General features: G+C 41.4%; 1 protein-coding gene across 1 annotated transcript in view; it reads left to right on the top strand.

The window, feature by feature from the left end:
* The first annotated feature begins 7,043 nt into the window (after positions 1 to 7,043).
* The window catches only part of HS3ST5 (heparan sulfate-glucosamine 3-sulfotransferase 5), a 124,090-nt gene continuing 109,534 nt past the window's right edge, over positions 7,044 to 21,599 (top strand). Inside the window, exon 1 of the mRNA XM_066610936.1 lies at positions 7,044 to 7,118. The gene's annotated coding sequence lies outside the window, so the exon portion shown is untranslated. The remainder of the gene's footprint in view (positions 7,119 to 21,599) is intronic.

The raw sequence follows: 21,599 nt of genomic DNA, 5'->3' as shown, positions 1-21,599 counted from the left end.
GATCTGTCACAGGCAGCTCAGATATTTTCAGTCACTACTGGGACAAACCTTAGGTTTGGTATTATGCAAGATCCCATGGGTGACCTGTGGGGAGTTGTTTTCCCCCTCATGTTCATTTATTGTTCCTGCAGCCAGGGAAAAGTGCTCCAATATAATTTATGACTGCAAGTTCATTCCTTAGTTTAAATGGTGACAGCTTTTAGCATCTGTCAGATCAAAAACCTAGACTTGTGGGGAGCAAGTCAAGGCCCTCACAACCTCCAGTGGTGCTTGGTTGATCTCATCCCCACTTGTTTTCTCCCTCTAAAAGGGATGGAAAATGTCTACCATTTCACATAAAAGAAGCTCCATTGACCATGTGCCCCATGCCTTCTCTCTAGCTCAGTGTTTTTCAGAATGTGGGACGGGACCCACTAGGTGGGTCGCAAGCCCATTTTAGTTGGGTCCCATTCATTTTAATGTTTATTATATTTTTAATAAACTTGATACTACCATGGGATGTGACTGCATTTGGGGAAATTTCTGTACATTTAACAGGCTAATATGTAGATGCTTTTAACAATAGTCAGGGGACCTTACTCCTGGGTAAGTGAATTTCCTGCTTCCTGCTTTTACTTCATATTTCAGGGGGAGGGGGAGAAGTACTAGGCATTTCAATTTTTTTTAAGAATTTAGGGGAATTTAAGCTAGGCAGTCTATTGTGCAGTGCTGGGGGGAGGGGCAGCAAGCACCAGGCATTAAGGGATTATAACTGATTTAAAAATTCATTGAGGTTGGATGTTTTCATTTGAAGGCAAGAGATGTGATTGGGCACTCTAATGGATTGCTCCTCTAGAACAGCACAATGAGTGGTAACTTGGAGTGGTAATACAAATAGTGAAAACTGTACACTAGAAGTAAATTAAAGCAGTGTTTCTCAAAGTGTGCTCCTAGGAGCCCTGGGGCTCCCCCTAAGACCTCTTAAGGGACTCCACAAGGCTCCACAAGCACAGGAGAAGTTTTTGCCTTCTGACCCTTGCCTAGTTTGCTAGTCAGTTGCAAGTAATTGAGGAAGTTTCACATGTTGAATTTCTGCCTAGATACATTTTTTCCGCATTAGTGTCATCTGAAAGTATGGATAGATGGACCCTAATTTGTAAAGTGAGTCTAATGTCCATGGCATATACAAAGTCTGTACTGCTTCTCTGGTGTAGCAGGACCACCTTGCAGTTTCCTATACTTTTGGAGCATGGGTGTAAACTTTCAGCATTTTAAGTCTCATCACAGAAACCAAAGCTTTTTTGGTTATTGAATAAACAGTTATATCTGACATCATTAGCTAGTGTTGATTTAACTGAAGTGAGGAAAAAATAGCCATGTTTCCCTCTGCCACAGGGAAACAATAGCCATGTTGTCTCCTGTGATGGAATTAGAATTGTTTGCTTTGGAACCAGACAAAAGGCATACAGTAACTGCTGTAAAATATTATTAAGGTTGGCAGTTAAGATTGAAATGAGATTATGACATAAATGTAAACCTGAAAATTGCATTGACTTGCATTCTGTCGTGATAGGATATAGGAAAAAGCAAGATAATTTTGATCATAGCAACACTGTCAAGTGCTGGGAGAAGTTCTTGATATATTTGGACTGCGCTGGGAAAACTCCGTTTGAGTTTGGAGCATGGAGAGCTTGTGTTGATCAATGGGGCAGGGTGATTAGTTAATCAAAAGCGTGGCTTTCCTGGCCTGTGGATCTGTGGTTAACAAATAGCCATGTTACTGGGCTGACCTATGCTCTCCTAGCAGGCACTCAGCTCCAAGTAGCCATATATAGGTGCCTGTTTCTTGCACACATTGAAATAAAGAAAATAAAATATTCACCATATAACTATATACACATGTTTGTAATAATAACAACAGAAATAACTATTTGGCTTCACGTGTGAACTTTTTGAGCATTGATTTAGAGTCATCTTGGTTAAACTTTCTTACTAGGTTTATCTGCTCTGGATTGATACAATTGGATCAGGGCCTTGTGTGAAAGGAGACAGCTGATGTTTTCATAGAAATATGTTTTCGTGACTGTGAATTCATAGAAAGCAACTCTTGGAATAAAGGTCGGGTACTGGCATAGATATATATGTGTGTGTTGTGTTTAAATAGAGAACATTTTGAAAGAACTTGCCAAAGGACGCAGATTCATTTTGCAGCATGAGGTTATATTTATGCAACAGTACAATCTTGACCTTCTGTCTTTGGTCCGGTATTTCAAAACCATTCAATCTAAAAAGCACTTATGCAATACATTATTCATAATAATTTTGATTCAGAAAGATATAATCCAGCATTACAAGCCATATAACAAATAGAACACATTATAGCAGTTAGAAAGAAACAAATACATGTATCAGGGCTGGCCTATCCATGAAACGAATTACATAGTTCACTTTGGGTGGTGGATGGGGGGGAAGAGGGGGTGGTCATCACATTCCTGCCATCCTCTCCTCTCTGCCACTATGGATTGAACAGGCCTTCAAACCTTCCCCTTCCTTCTTGCTGGTTCTTGAACCAAAACAGGAAATACAGAGCGCACTTGGATAATTCTCAGTGTCTCACATGTCCTGCACTGTAAACTACATACCAGTAAAACAGTGGTTCCCAACCTTGTATTCACCTACTCCCAGGGACACTCAACAGGACCTTTAGGGGTACAGGTGGAGCCTATTTATCCACGTTAGTTCCGTTCCGTGACTTGGCACGATGAACAAAAACGGGTTGTGCTGAATTCCATAGTTACGCAAATACACTGCAGCCTGACACTTCTGGGTGGATGGAAATTAAGGCAGCTGTTATCAATCCCCTCCCCTCCCCTCCATACTCAGCCGTCCCCATTGCCAGCTGTCCCACTGAGCTTTTAAGAGTCCAGCCCTATGAGTTTCTGCTCAGAAGTAAGCCCCATTGTAGTCAAAGGGGCTTACTCCCAGGAAAGTATAGAGAGGATTGTAGGCTAGATTTCATGCTTTGCTTGGTGGGAAGGCTTGCTTGTGTCGGTGATAGCCTGCACAATGGGGGGGGGTTGCTTGTGTCGGTGATTGCCTGCACCATCTCAATGGGGGGGGGAAATTTGGCAAACAATCAAAGCTCTGTTGCTACCCTCTGTTGCTACCACACCTGCCCCTGTGTGTGTGAGTGAGTGAGAGAGAGAGAAAGAAATCAATCAATCAATCAATCAATTCACCCACCTTGCTGCATGTGTTCTGGCTACAGAGATTTTTGCCCCCCCTTTCCCTCTTCAGCCTCTTTGCTGGCTCAGGGGCTCCAGGAGTGTTACTGTTCCTTTGCAAGGGGAACCTCTTCCAGGGCTCCAGGGCTAGTTTCCTGCCTGGATGAGACAGAGCCTGTTTACAGTGTTTTGGGCTGCCTGGAAATGGATCCAGAGGCCAGCGCAGGGCAAAGGTGTGTGTGACTTTTGGTTTTCATCACCTCATTTGTGTTGGGTCAAATCCACAGATAAAAAATCTGTGGATAAATAGGCTGCACCTGTACTTGAAAAAGAATGGAATAATGGCAGAAAAAGGCAGGTAATGCTCCAGAATGCCTTGCAAGGACCAGCAAGGCAGGAAGGGAGGTAGCTAGTTGGCTGTGAAAGCCCCACCAATAGCTAGTTTTTGGTCATCAATTCATCTATGAACCAGTGATTGAAAACCATCACAGTAAAAAAGCTGAAACATAATATGAAAAGTGATCAATCACCCAGAATTTCTCAGGACACTGCTGGTGCAAAACAGTGCAAAGGCAGAGTCTTCTGTTCTTCAAACAGATGAAAAGAGAAAGTATGTGATGAATACATGAAGTTTGAGTTTTCATAGAGAGGAGATGAGGGCTTGTATTATTAGTATTAATTACAAACATTTTGCTAATATGAAGGGTACAATTTATGGAAATGGGCTGCCTTGGGATATGCAAGTGAAAAAGGTTGGGAACCACTGCAGGAGATCTATGAATCAAATCCACCTTTAAGGTGTCTGGCTCTACATACAACATACAACCCATAACACATAACTGAGAGTGTGCAATTCAATTTGCAGCAGAGAGATGTGATATTTGCAACCCTTTTTACTCAGTAGACCCCCTGCTTTCCATGGGTGTTATTCTTACGTAATGGTGCACTGAATTATAGTCTGGGACTTTGTTTCAAATGGAAAGGAGGATCCCATCCTGGTGTTTCAAAAAACAGACCTTCTTTGCAAGCATTTGCAAAGCAGAACCAGGCTGCAACAGAAGGAAGGAGAATAAAAGGTTAACTTTGACTGGAATGTCCCAGGAAAATCACTATAGCAACTAAGGAGGTGCCTGCCTGAGCTTTGCTGAGCTGAGCAGAGAAACCAAACTGTTCAGAGTTGAAAGGCTTTGCCCTCTGATTGACCCTGAGATAAGGCAAAGCGATAATTGGAGCTTGATTACTTGACAAAAATTTCAGGTACTATACCATGAGTATCTACCTTAGCAAGAGGTTTAAAACAAACAGGGAAGTTTTCAGAGAGAAGACAAGTTGTTAGAGGTTATAGGAAAGAAGAAAGAGAAATTCCTATCTGTAATCTGCTGAGTGAACTGGGGTATGCTGTCTTCTGTGAAGTGAGGCTAGGCTGCAAAGGGGAAAATGTAAAAAAAAAATTACTGAGAAGAGATGCTACTCTGGGAACAGGGGCAGTTCTTCTGGGGGTGAAGGCTATGATGGCTGGAGGCTTTCCTAGTGGAGAAAAAACTCCCTAAAATGGACAGAGCCTGCCTTGGAAAAAGACTACCAAGAAGGACAGCAGGGGCATTCTTGTTGTAGAAGAAAATGAAAATGTTAAAGTCCTGCTTCCAGACCAGGTGTAGTTATAGGGATCTGAACAAAGAATATAAAAACATTATTGAATGAATAATGGAAGCTAGAGCATCTTTTGGGTGTGTGTGTAGTCAGGAATTCTCTAAGCTTGATTGAGTTAAGGTATGTCATAAGAACATAAGAACATAAGAACAGCCCCACTGGATCAGGCCATAGGCCCATCTAGTCCAGCTTCCTGTATCTCACAGCGGCCCACCAAATGCCCCAGGGAGCACACCAGATAACAAGAGACCTCATCCTGGTGCTCTCCCCTACATCTGGCATTCTGACTTAACCCATTCCTAAAATCAGGAGGTTGCGCATACACATCATGGCTTGTACCCCATAATGGATTTTTCCTCCAGAAACTCGTCCAATCCCCTTTTAAAGGCATCTAGGCTAGACGCCAGCACCACATCCTGTGGCAAGGAGTTCCACAGACCGACCACGCGCTGAGTAAAGAAATATTTTCTTTTGTCTGTCCTAACCCGCCCAACACTCAATTTTAGTGGATGTCCCCTGGTTCTGGTATTATGTGAGAGTGTAAAGAGCATCTCCCTATCCACTCTGTCCATCCCCTGCATAATTTTGTATGTCTCAATCATGTCCCCCCTCAAGCGTCTCTTTTCTAGGCTGAAGAGGCCCAAACGCCGTAGCCTTTTCTCATAAGGAAGGTGCCCCAGCCCCGTAATCATCTTAGTCGCTCTCTTTTGCACCTTTTCCATTTCCACTATGTCTTTTTTGAGATGCGGCGACCAGAACTGGACACAATACTCCAGGTGTGGCCTTACCATCGATTTGTACAACGGCATTATAATACTAACCGTTTTGTTCTCAATACCCTTCCTAATGATCCCAAGCATAGAATTGGCCTTCTTCACTGCCGCCGCACATTGGGTCGACACTTTCATCGACCTGTCCACCACCACCCCAAGATCTCTCTCCTGATCTGTCACAGACAACTCAGAACCCATCAGCCTATATCTAAAGTTTTGATTTTTTGCCCCAATGTGCATGACTTTACACTTCCTTCCATGACTTTACATGTCCTTCCAAGAGGGCATAGAGTCTTAATTGCACTCCAGTTGGAGAAGTTCCTGAAAGCAAACTGTCAGAGGCCTGTCAGAGTGTGGGCTGTACCCATACTAGGGTTGTTGCTAGGAGAGACATTCTGGAGAAAAGGTTTGAAAAGACTGTCTAAGTAACCTAGCCACAGGGTGGTTGAGCTTAATTTATTATTGAGGAAGATGTGCTTGCAAATGAGTTTATGCCAAGATAGGGAACTCCTATTTGAAGGACCTTAGTGGAGGGTGACACAAAGATGTCCCAAAGTGCTTCAGCTTCTGTTCCAAACAAAGGCCCTTAGTTAGCATGATCTTGATTAGAAGGAGTTGTGCCTCACCCCAAATTGAAGCCCAAGTTGACCTTCTGGAATATCTGCTAAGGAACCATGATGGAGTTAAGAGAGAAAAGGTTTGAAAAGACATTGGCAACAGTATCCTGAATCTTTGTTAGGAACCATATGTACAGACTTGAATGATGAATGCAGAAATCTAGTATCTGGAATCACGCACCTTTCAGAGCGCAATACCATAGTCTTTCGAGACTGAAGGTTGCCAACAACAACACTCACACAGTATCCTTTGCATGATCCGAATCCCACAGCAAATGTGTATGAAATGTGCACGTGTAAGCAGACAAATGCATACAGTGTTCAGGGCTATATGAATGCAATCCTGCTCCTATTGGTTTTAGTATTTTTGCATGAAGTAAAATTGTGATTGAAACTGTTCTTTGCCTTCAGTTGTGTTACAAAAAAAAGAAAAAGAAAATGAAATTAAAAATAGAGGCACATTTCTGATAATCAAAGTAACAGTCTGCCTCCCACAGTTGTGGCCATGTACTGTGTTATTGGTTCATGTTTGCGTAGTCGAGCTAAATACTAGTGCTTATGAGAATAATATTAATATATATATATATATATATATATATATATATATATATATATATATATATATATATATATATATAAAAATAATATTTTTTTCACTTCTTTTCAACAGGCTCTCCAAGTTGGAAGACATTTGAGAAGAAATGCCTATTCATCCCTTTGGCATCTGGAGCCTTCATACTATATGACTGATCTTTTTTGTAAATTTGAAAGGCGTGCCAAGAGCATTGAAGACAGGCAGACATAAATTCTCCTTTAAGTGTTCCTGGTGTAAAGTCAATGTGCCAGATATTCTGGATGAGCATAAGGATAAAAAGGTTGGTGGATTCTTTGAAACCTATGACTTCAGTACTGCTTGTTACTGGGTATGCTTTTCAATGTGTGTTAACATGCACTCATGGGGGAAAACTATTTTGTGTGCTGAGACTCGGAGTAGTGGCCAATGGCAGAGCTCAGTGATTCAGTGGGGAAAGATGAAGAAGATAAGGGTGAGACATGCAACAAACCTTTATTGATATAAGCTAACAGCAATAGAGAAGGTCATCACAATAAAGCAATTCAGTGTTTCTTGGCCATTTATGCATCTAAGTCATAAGCATAAACAGTTATAAAGAGAGAAAGGAAGAAAGGGAAGAGGAAATCTTTAAAAGGGAAAGGGGCATGTCATGGCACAAGCATAGAGGGGCAAGAAAAGGGGGCAAAGTATGTAAGAAAATTACTTAGGGAAGTTACCCAGAGAGACCTAGACTTGGAAAACTGAGTGTTTTAGAATACTGGAAAGGAAGAGGGAAAGCAGGAAAACCAGAGAAGTGAGAGAAAGAGAGAAGGGTTCCTGTGATTTGGACAGTGGCAAAAGGCTGAGGCAGGATAGTGGTTCTCTGTAGTCTGCACAAGGGCTTAGGCAGTGAGTGAGCTACTTGGAAGGTGATGAAATCATTTCATTCATTTGCTGTGGGACTAGTCTATCCTACCAGATAAACTTTCTTAATTGGCATTACAGCCACTCAGAGGAGTCTATCATGGATATGTTTGAGGAGCTGTAGCGATGGTTAGTAGAGTCTGTCTGGAAAGGAGACCTGAAGCACAGTGGTGTAGCTAGTGAGGGGTGGGAGGCAATCTGCTCTCTGTACCAGCCGGGGGGGGGGGGGCAAACACAACAAGTGACCAAAATCTAAAATCGCAGTGGTTAGGAATAATACTATCATGTTATATACTGTTGGATGCAGAATTTACAGCAGAATGCAGTTAAAAAAATGGAGTGAAATATCTCAATTCTACTGAAAGTTATGGCCAAAAAGCAGAAAAACAAAAATACATGGAGCCCTATTATGGTAATTATGCACAGGCACTGGGCTTAGATTTAGTATGTGGCAAACGACAACAGTCACGCCTGTGCAAGAGCAAACTCTTGGCCTTGGTAATATGCTGAGTGTCTGAAGCCCAGTGCAATAAACACTGGGTCTTTATCTCAAGAATGTGTTGCGGTTAGCTAGAGTCAGTCAGAGCCAGCTAGGAGCAGCTAGTGTAACTTTTTGTATTGCATGGTATTGCCTCATGTGTTTTGAGACTCAATAAAAAGGGCTTGTTAAGAGCTAAGCGGGAGCTTCTTCTTCAGTTCCAGCTCTCCCCCTGCATCTACATTCAAACCTGTCTGTCGTTTCTTTCTTTGCTCTGGCTCCTAAGCCACATCAAGCAGCCTTGACTCTCAGGTCTCAGGCTGCTTTCCAAAGGTCATTGCAACACCCTATAGAAAGTGAAATGATCACATTGCATGTTTACTTGTGAGTAGGCAAACTTGCCTTAGGGCCCAGTCCTAGCCAACTTTCCAATTTCAGTGCAGCTGTGAGGAAAAGGAACAAACATTCTTTTACCTGGAGGAGGCCTCTGTGACTGTCTCCGTACTGCCAGATGCAGTGCGTGCCCTGTTGGCATGGGTGGACCAGTGCAGGAAAATTGGATAGGATTTGGCCCTTAGTCCATAGGAAAGGGCAGATCGAGAGGAATCCAATGACAGCAGAATGGTCCCGACCTGATGAACGCAGGCCCCAAAAAACACTTGAGAAGGATATTGAGCCCTGTGGAAAGTGAAACTAAAGGCACAATCCTAACCAGGTCTACTCAGAAGTAAGTTCTATTTTGTTCAGTGGGGCTTACACTCAGGAAAGTGTGGTTAGGATTGCAGCCTAAGCCACACGGTTGCATTTACTCGTGAGTAAGCATTGGCTCCTGGTCAAGTTGGGCAAATGAGAATGTAAGGCTAGCAGCATGGTTCCAATCTGATGAAAGTGGAGCTCAATAAATGCTCCAGAAGACAGCATTCCTCCCCCCCCCCCCCAAAGAATAAAACAGAGCCTTGTGCTAGTATGGTGAATTTTTATTCATTTTTCAATTTGTAAAGCTAGGTGAGTCTTGATAGTGATATGGGTTAAATATAAGAACTTACATTGAACTGGGCACTGGGGAGGGCTGAAAATCTAATTTATTTGTGGGGAGGGTGTTATTGCAGGTAAACTACAGAGAAAATTCACTTGGTGGAATAGGACTGACTCCCCCTTATTTAATTATTTGTTTTTCTTTAATTTCTTTAATTTAATTATTTATAATTATTTATAACATATTTGACTCTCAGGAGAGAGGAAAAAAAAATTCTTTGCCTGAAACACCCATGAGAAATGACCATGGAAAAATAGCCATGCTTATAGTGTACTAATTGTGCGTGCTTGATTACTGTGTTTGTGTATGTTTAAAAATACTATCCCACTGTCGTGTCCTTTCTAGTGGCTATTTGCTGATGCTTTTCTGCATCTTTTTTGGTTTGTGAGCCCTTTTTGGACAGGGAGCTGTTTGTTTTGCCATGTAAACATCTTTGTTAACTTTTTGTTAAAAAAAGGTATTGGGTGAAAATTAAATTCAGTAAGGAACAAGCAATGTGGGATCTCCTGGCATTTTCTTCTTTGTTTTAAAGAAGGTGCAGTAGTAGGGAACAGAATTGCATCAGGGCTGCTGTGTGTTAGGAGGGTTAATCCTTTTCACTCACATTTTCTCAATAAAATCCTCTTTCTCCAAAGCTGAGGGACAGAAAGATACATATATTGTAGTATTCCCATGCAGCCTCATGGCAATCTCAATAGATGGGATAATTTTTATTAGAGAAATGGCACAGGTGGAAAGGGTTAAAGGACATACTCCTCTACCAGTATGACCACAACGCATATTTTCCCTGTTATAGCTCGTTTGTCCCAAAGAGATTGTTTTTTTAAGTTTATATTTATGCAAGTAGTAGAGATGAATTTTGTTTATCTGTAAGTAGCCTAATGAGAGCGCAGTGCAATCTCAGGCAGAAAAGTGGCATGAGAGGGTTTGCTACCTACTATCCCTTCAGCACACTTAGTTAAGGACTTATGGACTTTGGGGTTTTCTTCAGCCTCTTCCTGACGGTTTTGTTTGTAGTCCCTCCTTTCCTCAGGGACTACCTCATTTATCTTGTACAGTTCACATTTGTCAGTTGCAAATGGGGATTCATAGTGGTAAGTGAGCTTTTCCATAGTGTAATTGGAGGTATTCAATCTGTGCATCCCGCCTCCCTAGTGAGGCGTGGCTCGCCTCCAGGAGCATCACTAGGCATCTCTGGAAGAGAGGTTAGGCTGCTCTGCTCTGCTGACTTGCTGCTTTTCTGCAGCTGTGGTGGGTGGGGCAGCATGAGGCTGGGAGGGCATGTGAAACATGGTGGGGGAAGGTGGGAGAGAAGACTGGCTGGGCAGGCATAGGTGTATCTAATCATGGAGCTCTCTCCATGTGCAACCTCACCCCAAGGACTACATTTCCCAGTGTGCCCCTTGCCCTGGGCATCCTGGGATTGGTCAAGGCTGCTTAGGAAGGAAGGAACCAGCCTGCTCCTAGTGAGGGGGGGGGGTGTCCAAATGCCCCAGCCTGCATCCCTCTGTCTTGCCTAGGGGAAACGGGTGGCATCTGCATTGTGTGTGTGTGTGTGTGCGCGCGCGTGCGCGTGCGTGAGAGAGAGAGAGCGCGAGAGAGCGAGCGCGAGAGCGAGCAGCCCCCATCTACTTTGGGGTGAGTTGTCATCTCGCTGGGTGTGGCTGCAATCCTTTCCACACTTTCCTGGGAGTAAGCCCCATTGACTCAAATGGGGCTTACTTCTGAGTAGACCTACAAAGGCTTGGGGTCTGTGTCAGCTTAACCAAGGATCCTCACTTTTCTCTTTTTCCTCCCCTTCAAAAAAGAAAAAAAAGCCACTCTTGATAGCTTTGTCTCCAAAAATTGATGTAAAAATCCCCATTCCTTTTCAGCCATCCCTTTTTCCTCCTGCCTCCTTTGGGGGGGGGGGGTTACTCTATTGGCTGCTATTGTAAGACAAAAGGCACAATCCTAGCTAGGTCTACTCAGAAGTAAGTCCTGTTGTGTTCAATGGGACGGCCAGGAAAGTGGGGTTAGGATTCCAGCCAAACAGTCTCTAGGTCTCAGTTTGCATCAGTTTGCAATTAGCAGATACACACAAAACAAAGTCTTCCCCTCCTGCAAATTCATCACTTCCCCCCTCCCTTTCCAAAACCTCCAGGTGTGCTGCTGACAAACTCAGGGCACAATCCTAACCAGGTCTACTCAGAAGTAAGTCCTATTTTGTTCAGTGGGGCTTACTCTCAGGTAAGTGTGGTTAGGATTGCAGCCTCAGTGCTGGCAGCCTTGTTTCTAGTCTATAATTATTAACACCTTCATCCCCATTTTGGGGGTAACTGAGGTGAGGTGTTGTAATGGGGAGCCATGGCCAATGGGTACAAGGATCTGGGGAGGCGTGAGCCGGAAAAGTTCGAGAACCACTGGTGTAAGTCACTGGTGTAATTGTTACAATAATTAACTCTGAAATATACCTTTGCTTTTCAGCCATAAAATATGTTTTTGACATTTACATACCACAAATGTATATTTTCTCATTTGTTCCCCTTGGATTCCAGTGTGGTATAGTGTATAGAAATGGACTTGGAATAGCAACTGTGTTCAAACCTTTGTAGTCCCCATATACACCACCTTGAGATAATTGTAGGAAGAACAGCATACAAAATGATAAAACAATCAAACCAATAGCTTTCAAATTTTTCAAATTATCCTTTTTTTATCCCTTTTTGATTTTTGTCTCTGGTAATATCACTTCTTCAAACTCATTAAGCAGAACAAACAAAAAACAAAAAGGGTGGTGCCTACTGTCAGCAAGAGTGAAGTCAGCTTTTGCCAAGGGCTTATACCCAAGAGAGGTCCCCCCTGACCAAACTGAGTGTGTATCGTCAGAACTGGTAGTAGCTCCCAATGTTCCATTGGGGTGGGTGGAGGCGCCATGGGGGGCAGTAAAGGGCTCTGCAGTTGCCTGGCACCAATGCTAACTGAAGAGCTATGGGTCATGTTTAATTTTCTGTCCCATTGGCTCCCTAGGCCTTCCATTCCTCACTTTTACCTTTTATTATGCACAGATTTTCTATGGATCTGAAGGTGAAACCTAACACGACTTAAATCACTGTTTGGCCTTTCTTTTAAGTTTGGCCTTTTATGCATTTGTTTTGTTTTTTCTTCCTTTGTGTATTGCAGTTAGGGGCCCCAATCTAATAAAGGACTGTAGCATGAGGCGAGAACTCTTATCCTGTGTGGCCCTGCTCTGGAATGAGGTCTCCTGCAGCTATTTACAAAATAAAAATAAAATGTACCAGAAGACTACAGCAGTTTGTCCCTTGGCTATAGGTGGCTGTGGAATGACACAGAGAAAGTGCAACTAAGGGCGCAATCCTAACCCCTTATGTCACTGCTTTCCAGCGGTGCCAGTGGAACGTGTGCTGTATCCTGCAGCTGGGTGTCACTCAAGGAGGCCTCCTCAAAGCAAGGGAATGTTTGTTCCCTTACCTCAGAGCTGCATTGCCCTTATGTCAGTACTGGAAAGCACTGACATAAGGGGGTAGGATTGCGCCCTAAACCTCTTTACTAGACCTACTGCAGTTGTAAGCTAGCCGATTGACACAGGAACAAAACAATGAAACTAGATCTTGTTATATCTCAAAGATGATACCTCCTTAGTTGCCCTGGATAAAAGAGGCCATAGCAATTTAAATTAACTAATTTGTATTTTTGAAGGGAAAAAGGAGTAGGACTAAGCAGACCCTTCAGAGAATGAAGCAAATAGGGATAAAATGCTGCAATTGAAAATGTAAGAGAATGAGGGATCATCCATGCAGTAATCTTCATCATGAGTTGTTTTTGCCTACATCTGTTTGTGTGGGGCAGTTTACATATAATGGAAGCACATGGGTTGGGGAAAAACTTGCTTCTATGGTGTAGTTAGTACATTCAGTTTAAGCCATTTCTGCCCAACATTGCATATATGCAACAGGGATCAAATGTGTACACCTGTGAGCTAGGCAGAAATGGGTTAAGCACCTATGGTCTGGAAAAAAAGGTTTTCTTCAATGCTTGGCCTCATTATTAAACATGTGAATTGCATCAGTTGAAATAATTTCATTAGACATTATATGAAAGTTCTGTCTGTGGGCTTGATCTTTCTCCATTCGCCATTACAGTCTTTGTGTCGGTTCAGGGAAAGTTTCCACCTGTAGTTGTCAGGACTGTTGTAGTCTGTATAAGAGAAGGAATAGCTAAGGCTAAACATAAAGATGTTCTGTTAAGCAATGTATTAGAAAGGTTGCTTTTCAGGCATTATAGGAGCTGACCTACTCTTCAAAACTTGCCTGCTCTTCAAAAGGCTTTCCTAGATCTAATGTGGTTATTAGGAATGGGTATTCCATCAGTAGAGCACTTTGAAACAATTTTTTTTCTTTGCCTATTGTAGAATTTAGGAATTTGGAAACACAGACCTTGGCAGGATTACAATATCATAATCTTTGCTTTCGTTGTAAATGACTTCATGTGCATCCCTCAATCAAATCACAACTTGTTAATCAAACTCTCTGCCATTCAGTAGCTGTATAACTTATTAAATATAGGCTGTGTATTATCTTTCCAAATATAAAGGATAACTTAAAGAAAAACAACATAAGAGTAAAGAGAGACTTTATTGGCATCAACTCATTTATTCTAACAAATGGGTCATTAAATATAAAAAATGAATATAGGAAGTTAAGGAAAAAGAAAAGATGAGACATATATCTAAATGGCATCTATTAGCTGTTCCAAGTACAAGAAAAAGGATTGCACAACAAATGTAATAGAGCAGCTGCATCATTCTTCACTAAAATGAGCAAGAATATTTCAGTGGGTTTTTTTTTTTATGAGAACCTGTAGCAGGTATGTGAAAACATTGCAGCTGAGTTATTAAACAAGAGTGGCATTTACGTTCAAATAAATGTAGTTTATTGTAGTTGGATGAGGAACTGGTTGAGGACCAGGAAATAGAGAGTGGGTGTCAATGGGCAATTTTCACAATGGAGAGAGGTGAAAAGCAGTGTGCCCCAAAATGTTTGTAATTAATACTAATAATACAAGCCCTCATTTCCTCTCTATGAAACCCAAATTTCATTTATTCATTACATACTTTCTCTTTTTATCTGTTTGAAGAACAGAAGACTCTGCCTTTGCACTGTTTTGCACCAGCAGTGTCCTGAGAAATTCTGGGTGATCGATCACTTTCCATATTATGTTTCAGCTTTTTTACTGTGCTGGTTTTCAATCACTGATTCATACTTACCAAATAACTAAATACCATAATAACCAAAAACTAGCTATTGGTGGGACTTTCACAGCCAACTAGCTACGTCCCTTCCTACCTTGCTGGCCCTGCTAGGCATTCTGGAGCACTACCTATCTTTTTCTGCCATTATTCAATTCTTTTTTAAGTCAAGTTACCCCCTGGGGGTACATGTACCCCAAGATGGGAACCACTATTCTACTGGTATGTTGTTTACAGTGTACTTACTCTGATAGTGTTTACAAAAAGGTGGTGAAGACCAGAATTTTAAAAGTTAAAGAATAAAAATGTATCTGATGATCTTTTACTATATTTTTAGTAAATTAGAGACTGTACAGTTCTTAGGTAACAATTAGTGGTAGGTTATTTTGCAGGATCTGTCCTCGGGTAAAATCAGACAAAACTACAGTCAGGAACCCCTCTAAGTTTAAACCCCCCCCCCCAACTTATCCAAAGGTTGTAAAATTCAATTTTCCCCTCAGGCCCTGTCCTCGACTTATCTGTGAGACTGATTTATGGGCTGGTGTCTGTAGTGTGATAGCAGTACTACCCACCTGAATGCTAGTAAGCGGGGGTTGGGGGGTGGGCAGATAGTGGGAGGGTGGGGTGGGTAGAGGTAGGAATGGGGAGTGTCTGGGAAGGTTCTGGGTGGGCAGGAGGCAGAATGGGGGAAGGAGGGCGTGCGGCAGGTTCTTTTCTGTGTTCCCTCTCCTTTTCTCTCTCCTTTACTCTTCTGCCCACAAAATGGCTGGCAGTGAAACCCATTTGAGCTTGTTCTAGGATAAGGGATCTTTTGTTCCCTTACCATAGGATGCAGTGCAGCTGCATGGTGTGTGTGTGTGTTAGGTTTGGGTGTAAGAAAGATACAACGAAACATTTAAAGAATTCTGATTTTAATGGGAAGAATACAATCACTTTGGTGAGCACAAACAACCCCAGCCCACAACCATCACTCTTCTTCCTCATTTGGTAGAGTTAATTTGATTCATTTTTGACAATTTCATGTTGTAGAGCATCCTACTATTTCATTTGATTGCTCCTTACACATCTGTGCCTTTAATAGAGTCTCTCTTCTCTAGAAGAGAAGGTTGGGTATAACCCGGTAATAGTTTGCTTTGCACTTTGGTAAAAGTAAATACTGAAACTATTTCAGGACAGCAACTAAGGAGCATGACCTCAAATTAAACTCATAGTCATTGGCAAAGGCAATTACACAGCAGTTCTTGCCTGTGTTTTCTCCTCTGCAAGGAAAGTTTTAAGTCTGCTGTTTTTGCAAACATGTTGTTTTGTTTGACACCAAAGTCATCACTTTGTGTATCATTCATGACAGATAAGTGTGAATATAGATGAGGCCTTTTGTCATTTTGTTTTCCATCCCTTTGGTTGTGTTGTGGCTATTGTGCTGTAGTGGGTTTTTATTGGGTTCTTCCTTGGCAGCTTTTATGCAGATTTTTTTTTCCCTTCTGCAAAGTCCTTATACTTTTTCCTAAGGGCAGCTGTGAGAGTTTCATGCTGAGAATGCTAGGAGGCATGGCTGGAGTACTTTCTCTGTAGGAGGTTGACTCATCACTTGGGTCAGCATAAATGGCTATTCCTCTGAAAGAAGTTCCATGGGTCATCTTTAGCTTCCAATATCTAAATAGTTTTAACCATATATGGTTTCAAAGTTACTTGTTTAGAGGAATGTGAAAATGTTGTTCAGTTAAAAATAATAACACATACATGCATTCATACACACTCGGGTACCTAAAACAGCAGGATATAATTTTAGGCTATTTGCAGTCAAGAGGTTTCTGCTGAGCAAAATGCTCATTCAATTTAGAAATGCAGATTATAATAATTTTCCTATCTTCCTCACATCAGGGGGTCCTGACATCATCATGCAGATTTATATGTTATAATGTGATATATCTAGCAAACTTCAGGTTCCAGGTAAACACATGCTTTAAACATATAACTCTTTAAACTCCTTGATAATGTAACATTTTGTAGCTTCACCAAGTGAAATTTGATGCGCTTAAATTGTTCCATCTACTGCAATTTACTTGTTTTTAATACATGCAAAGTGGTTTGTGAAGTGTTACACTGTACTGAAATGGCTGGCATTGCCAAAAGCACTCATATGGTTTATTGATCTGCACAAGAAGGTGCGAGGCAAGACAATAAAGCGTGGGAAAGAGAATTACTAAATTTCAAAATGCATGCATTAGTAAGTGATAATCCTAGGAATGGAAATGCTGGCTTCAAGCTGTCCAGTCCCAGGATCAATGATGAGGAGCTCCTTTGTCTGCACTGCTGTTCACAGATTCAGAAATGAGGAAATGAAAAGCCATAAATTTGGGTTAAACAAGGATCACAACTTTGCGAACCTCTTAAAGGATCTGCAAGGAGTTAAATCTTTGATCTACTTAGGCTGCAATCCTAACCACACTTTCCTGAGAGTAAGCCCCATTGAACAAAATAGGACTTACTTCTAAGTAGACCTGGTTAGGCTTGTGCTGTTAAACTATTAACTCTTCTCCCCCGTGCAAGTATTGAGACACTTGGGAATGAGATGGAGGAAACGTGTTTCCTCTTCTTCATTCCAGTATTTGGAGGACTTAGCATTGATCAATTTCAGGAACTGATTCTGATTTCCTATTGCTGTCACACCAAGAGTTGTGCAAATGAGACCAGGGCAAGTTTCTTACTTCCCCAGGCCGGTGAATTCTGGGTAAGTAATACAGGCAAGCTCCAAGGCAGGGCGGTCCAACTTTTAACAGCCGGGAAGCCATACAACCTTGGCAGCATCCCCTGAATATGCAGACGTGGAAGTAATTGACAATGAGGTGATAACGTCACCACCAATTACTTCCAGGCTCTGAGCCTCAGAAACAGGCAGAGGAGAAGATGGTAGGTATGGTGGGGCTTCTTGATCTCCCTACTGCACCGTTCCAGCTTCTTCTCCAAAAGAGAAGCTGGAATGACCCAGCAGGGAGATTGCAAAGGCGCTGAAGCAGGAGGTGGATGGTGACTGCCGTGCAGCCTTTCGAGGGCTGCTGGAAAAGGTCTTGCAAGTTACATGTGGCCCATATTGGACTACCTTGCTCCAAGTTGTTTCCAGTTCCTGTATCTGTTGAGCCAAATAGCCCTGAGGATTAATCAAGTCAAGTCAAGTCAACCTTTATTAGGCATAAATATTTGGTAAGTGCAGACTCTGTACGGAAACCGTAGAGAGAATATAAGCCTAAGTAGTACACAAATATATGTATATGTGCACACTTACGTGTACACACAGATACAAACGTACAATGCATTTTACATACAAACATGTATTATTTAAAAAACAAAACAATCAGTTACTCTGCAGATATTGCCAAAGATGTAATGTACTCAGCGATTACTTGCTACAGAAAGCTTGGCTCACCCTGAGGATTAGTTCCTCCAAGTGATGCCCTTGAGTACTTGTCATTATTCTGTAGCCAAAACAAAAAGTGGCATATTTTGATCATTGCAATCCAGATAATGCAGAGGAAACAAATGTCTGCTCCTTGGGAACTTAAGCAAAGGGGAGAAAAATTACTGAATCAAGATAATATGAGGTGCTTTTTACACTAGAAAATGATATACAGGTATTGCAGGCTGAGTGGCCTACACTGTATCCAGAGCAAGGTAGTTGCCGACTGGAGGGAAACTTGGGTTGAGGAGATACTTTTCCCTTTACCTTGAGTATCCTTCAAGCCATCCCATGGGGCTACTTGGATCTGCTCCAGCTAAGTTGCTGGCACAAATTGGGGCAGCCTGTATAATACTGCAGGGCCTGGGAGTGGGAGTTAGGATTTGGCCTGAGCTGCTGTGGCCAGTGCCACACCTCTCCTGGGCCCGATCCTCCCCCCTTTCCTCCCAGAAATATCCCTTTCCTGCTTTCAGAATGCCCTCTCCCATCCCTTGTGCCGACCTGCCTGGGCTGATGCAAACCTACCCAAATCCCAGTGTGGATCCAGTGTCGATGGGCCACGGCAAGCCTCTGCAATGGCCTAGCTGACTCCAGAGTAGTTGTGAACATAGTCATGGTACTCCTGGGCTGCACAGGAGGCCTGAGCTGGCCTAGCACAACCTTAGGATTGCACTCTTAAGCACTGATTAACACAATTCTTTGACATTATGGAATACCAGAAATTAAGGCAAAATGTATGCAATAGTATCTGTATCTGTGATTGGACTTGCCTTATCATCTGTCAAGTATTATGACTGTGCAGCAGTTTTGACAGCTTTGGTCATTTCATTTAGAAGTTATAAGTTTAGCACTTTGCATTACAGAGCAACAAAGGATAGCCATTCCTTTAGCAGAGTGGATATGGAATAATAGAGTGAGAAGTTAGGAACATTCCTCATGAGTTTAGGTATACAATTTATAAAGTCTGAGAAAAGCGTAGGCAGGTTTTAGCATCTGGAGTGTCACCTTTATCCCCTCTTACTATCAGAATAGCTTTCAAGAGAGCAAGAAATGTTTGGATTTGATATATGACTAGGAAATAAGTTTATAAGTATGTTTTTTTTTTCCAGGGTGCCGTTTTGAATACCATAACAAAGTATACCAAAAAGCTTGTGGGGGGGGAGAGGGAGAGAGAGCTTATAAACCCTCCAGCTTATAAACTATGTACAGACTAATCTGTAACTTGGGAGTGTTAATAAGATTTTAATAGAATTTGAAATTTCTGCATTCCAGAATTTGGAACTTTATTACTCACAGATGAATCAAAGGGTATCTTGGCACCACAGTGGAATGTGTTCTGGTGATAGAGTGTATGTTTTAAAATAATGAATTATTTTTTAAAAAAAAATTCTCATCCCTTGCATAGATGTAAATGGATCTAGTAAGTTTAAAGAATTCTGAGTGAGTCAAGTGTTACTAAATTAGTAAAAACTGAAGAGCTTCTTCCATGAATGTAGAGAAGTATTATCCCTGCAAAACTATTTTTTAAATGGGCTCAGAACTAGAAGAAATGACCTTTTGCCTGTCTGCTATTATACAGTACTTCAAATATATTTTAGCACTTCAGATGCTGCAAAATTTTCTCACTATTTCTAAAGGTGTTTAATTGCAAATGCCCTAAATTAGTAATGTAAGGGGAACGTACTGCAATAATGGCACTCTCTACCTAATTTTTCTAACCATTTTTGATGGATTGTGCTAGTTCAAGTTCATAATCTAACTGTAGCTGAAGTAGTTTGTGAATTTTCCCCCAAATGAATATGCATGAAACTGAGGATGCAATAATACCTTTTCCACAAAGTAATTCTTTCTAGAGTAAATGGATTGTATATAACTCAACTGTACTGTGATAAGTCTTCTCTCCTGTCTGAGCATCCACTGCAATCTCTTAAAAGGGTGCCTGATCTATTTTCACATGGTGTCAAGACTTTATTTATAAATCCCATTTGATTTGATAATATGAACTCTCTTCTCTTGAATAATAGCCAATATATTTCTGTAAGAAGAAATAAAGTAAAAGAAATAGATCTCTTGGTATCTAAGACATAAGCCATCTCCTCCTGTACATGCACCCAGAAAGGGATCAGAATAGGTCATAACTGAGTCCTTTATGTGTTCACAGTTTTCCTGCTCTTAGCTGAGCATATATTGAATGCATAAATCACTCAGGCTGCAATTCTGTACACACTTACCTGAGAGTCATACCCATTGATCATAGTGAGACTTCTGAGTAAAAATGTATATGATTTTGATGTCAGTTTCTTAGCCATTATGGTACACTGAAGATTTCTCCTATGTTTCTGTCACACATCATGGGGCCTGCACACTAGTGTCTTTGAATGGTACATTATGGTTCAATTCATGGAAGTCACCAATGGGTCTTCCGATCATTATAATGACTGACTGCGTTCCTGTTTCCTCAGGAAAATGAACTACAGCAATATGGGAATCCATACCTGCATATACAGAACTGAGAACTGTGCATGGGATGGGGTGGGGTGGATTCCACCCCATACTATATATTTAATTTGATGGTTAACTAGCTTTGTAAAAGAAAAAATAGTAATGTTCTATGTACCTGCTTATTAGCATTATTCTTTTATTCTACATATGTTTGCTCGATCCAGATAAGGAGATCCATTGTTGAAAGCAGGTTGTCTGTCTGTCTGTCTGCACTACATTGTTTCCCATGGGATGCATATTTAAAATGACACAACTAATCATGAATAAATGCCATTTTTTACATGTGACTAGGGTGGGATTGGATAATACAGGTCCAACCTTGCTATACACTGATTTTTTATGCATGGATTTGATTCAACACAAATGGCCACTGCAAATGAGAAGGAATGTGCTGATCTCTGGAGAAGGGGAAAAATGCACTCCTTTAAAATCACAGTTTAAAAAACTGCTTTTCTTACTGTTGTAGAGAGACAGTTATGTGAGCGATTATTCCGTTCTTCAGCTGAGCCAAGCAAAGGCAGGGGGACCTTTGCATTTCTAATTGCTGACTGCCTGTCTACAACAGTAAGAAAAGCTGTTTTTAAACTACAATTGTAAAGGGATGCACTTTTTTATTTTTTTAAACTGCTTTCATTTAACACATTTTTTTGAATCACCAGGGAGTTCCAGAATCAAACCCCTGCAGATGTCGAGGCAAGACCTTATTCTAATAGGAGCAAGGAAGGGCAAGAAACCTGGAAGTGGGTCTTTAAATCTACTTTTCCATTTTTTAATCTGTGGATTTTTTATCCACAGATCTTTTTAATTCACTAGGGATTCTGCCACTGAACCCCAGTGGATAACAAGGGATGACCTGTACTCTGTTTGTCCAGAGGACCCCAAAATTCAGCCACAGAGCTAAATTTTATGGTGTATTATTTAGCTTGGAGAAAATAATGAAAGCTCAAAAATAACAAGAGAAATAACTTCAGCTGGTCAAATTGCCTGCAATATAAAACTTTATAACTTGCAGCTCTGACAAAGCAGCGGAATGTCACCATTAATAGAGGAACTGTCTTTTGTCTTTTGAAATGCCGAATAGCTGTGGTCCCTCAGCAAAGATTAGTAATGTACTATAAACCACCTCTTTGTCAATGGCACAAGTGCAGGCTTAGACACATT

This window comes from Tiliqua scincoides, chromosome 1, assembly GCF_035046505.1.
Source record: "Tiliqua scincoides isolate rTilSci1 chromosome 1, rTilSci1.hap2, whole genome shotgun sequence".
In the NCBI taxonomy this organism is placed as follows: Eukaryota; Metazoa; Chordata; class Lepidosauria; order Squamata; family Scincidae; genus Tiliqua; species Tiliqua scincoides.
This window is presented reverse-complemented; position numbering and strand designations above follow the sequence as displayed.